Source organism: Henckelia pumila, chromosome 2 (genome assembly GCF_033568475.1).
Source record: "Henckelia pumila isolate YLH828 chromosome 2, ASM3356847v2, whole genome shotgun sequence".
Classification (NCBI taxonomy): domain Eukaryota; kingdom Viridiplantae; phylum Streptophyta; class Magnoliopsida; order Lamiales; family Gesneriaceae; genus Henckelia; species Henckelia pumila.
Genome location: NC_133121.1, coordinates 37,347,288 through 37,348,357, shown reverse-complemented (window position 1 = coordinate 37,348,357; position 1,070 = coordinate 37,347,288). Strand labels below are relative to the sequence as shown.

The 1,070-nt window shown below is 26.9% G+C and overlaps 1 non-coding gene across 1 annotated transcript; it reads right to left on the bottom strand.

Moving 5' to 3' along the window:
* Positions 1-479: 479 nt before the first annotated feature.
* LOC140885735 (small nucleolar RNA R71) lies at positions 480-590 on the bottom strand. Its single transcript, XR_012151152.1, has one exon. It is a non-coding gene; the product is annotated as a small nucleolar RNA R71 (small nucleolar RNA).
* Between the last annotated feature and the right edge of the window lie 480 nt (positions 591-1,070).

Below are 1,070 nucleotides of genomic sequence, written 5' to 3'. Positions count from 1 at the left end.
TTAAACATGTAGGATAATTCTAATAATCAAGATGATAATAATAATAATAATAATAATAATAATAATAATAATAATAATAATAATAATAATAATAATAATAATAATAATAATAAAGAACATGAACAACCAAAAACACTTAGGCACCATATGAATCCAATAAGAACTAGTACACCATCTTGTTTAGTTTTTCCTCCTGATGCGTCTAATTTCAATTTTAAGCCACAAATCATTCAAATTTTACCAAATTTTCATGGCTTAGATTCTGAAAATCCATATTTGCATTTAAGAGAATTTGAGGAGGTTTGCAACACTTATAATGATCAAAATTATAGCATGGATATTGTTCGATTAAAGCTTTTCCCTTTTTCCTTAAAAGATAAAGCTAAAACATGATTGCAAAATTTGAGATCAAGTTCAATAAGATCTTCGGAAGAAATGCAACTACAATTTCTTAAAAAGTTTTTTCCTTCCCATAGAACAAACTCTTTTAAAAAAGAAATTACAACTTTTTCTCAAAAACAAGGGGAAAAATTTTATCAATGTTGGGATAGATATAAAGAGTTACTTAATACATGCCCACATCATGGTTTTGAAATATGGAGGATATTTTCTCACTTTTGTGAAGGTTTAATACATAAAGATAGCCAAATGATAGAATTCATGTGTAATGGAACTTTTGAAGATAAAAACCCAAATGAAGCTATGGAATATTTGGAGTCATTAACAGAAAATACTCAAAATTTGGATAATATAGGCTCAATTGAACCACCAAGTAAAACCAATAATTCAACAAATGAGGTTGGCATTTATCATCTTGAAGATGATGTAGATATTCAAGCCAAACTTTCATCTTTAGCAAGAAAAATCGAGTAATTAGAAATGAAAAAGAGTGATCAATTAAAAAGTGTTCAAGAAATTGTTTGTCTTATATGTGATACACATGATCATCTTACAAAAAATTGTTCTACTTTGCCTTCATTTAAAAAAATGTCTCCATGAACAAGCCAATTATGTTAACAATTTTAAAAAACCAACAATAGATCCTGTTTCACAAACATATAATCCTGGTT